A 1,143-nucleotide genomic window follows, 5' to 3' on the forward strand; every position below is an offset into this window, starting at 1 on the left:
GTGGTTCCTCCAACCTGCATTGTAAGTATTACTATATGGATTGTTTTGAGGTCGAGGATTATTACTATATTCCGAATGGCTTGTTCCACCTCCACTTACTTCGTACTGCATTACTAACTGAACCTGTGAAAAACTAAGAAAACCATCAATCTTTTTATTTAAGAGTTCTACCTGATTAGAGAACATGGTGACTGAATCGACGTTAAAAACATCGGCTATTTTCGTTGGCTTTGTTCTCATAACTTGCCACTGATAGTTATTCAATGACATCTTTTCTATGAACTCGTACGCATCATTAGGTGTTTTATTATTGATGGTTCCGCAGGCAGCTGTGTCAACCATTTCGAAGGATTCAAGCCATTATGGAATGTTTGAACTTGAAGCCAAAGCGGTAACCCATGGTGTGGGCACCTTCTCAAATGGTCCTTTTATCTCTCCCATGCATCGTAGAGTGTTTCTAAATCCATCTGCACAAAAGAAGAGATATCATTACCTAATTTAGCCGTTCTAGCCGGCGGAAAATATTTTAGTAAAAATTTTTCAGTATTTGTTCCCAAGTAGTAATTGACCCTCACGGTAACGAGTTCAACCACTGTTTAGCTTTGTTCCTCAATGAGAAAGGGAATAACTAAAGACGAATGGCATTGTCAGAAACGCCATTAATTTTAAATGTGTTGCATAGTTCCAAAAAGTTTGCTAAGTGAGCGTTGGGATCTTCATCCTGCAAACCATCAAACTGAACAAACTGTTGTATCATTTGAATTATTTTAGGTTTCAGTTCAAAAGTATTTGCAGCTACAGTAGGTCTAACTATGCTTGATTCAGTTCCTATTAAAGAAGGTTTAGCATAATCATACATAGTGCGTGGAGCAGGATTTTGATTAGCCGTAATTGCAGGAGTTAGCTGATTATCTTGGTTTTCAGCCATCTCTTCGGTTTGGGGTTGAGTATCATCTTTTTGCTCGTTCTCTGTGTATCTTAAGCTTCACCTTATTTCTCTTTGGTTTCTGTGAACTGTGCGATCGATTTCTTCGTCAAAAAGTAGTGGTTCTGACGGGTTTCTTCTAGTCATAAACTATAAAAACCTACCAGAAGAAGAAAAAATAAAATTATTAAAGAAGAATAAAATTAAAAAAATTAGAT

At 36.8% G+C, this 1,143-nt stretch overlaps 1 non-coding gene across 1 annotated transcript; it reads left to right on the forward strand.

The window, feature by feature from the left end:
• Positions 1 to 393: 393 nt before the first annotated feature.
• LOC128280313 (small nucleolar RNA R71) lies at positions 394 to 500 on the forward strand. The gene has a single exon (XR_008270493.1). It is a non-coding gene; the product is annotated as a small nucleolar RNA R71 (small nucleolar RNA).
• The last annotated feature ends 643 nt before the right edge of the window (positions 501 to 1,143 follow it).

This window comes from Gossypium arboreum, chromosome 8 (genome assembly GCF_025698485.1).
Source record: "Gossypium arboreum isolate Shixiya-1 chromosome 8, ASM2569848v2, whole genome shotgun sequence".
Classification (NCBI taxonomy): Eukaryota; Viridiplantae; Streptophyta; class Magnoliopsida; order Malvales; family Malvaceae; genus Gossypium; species Gossypium arboreum.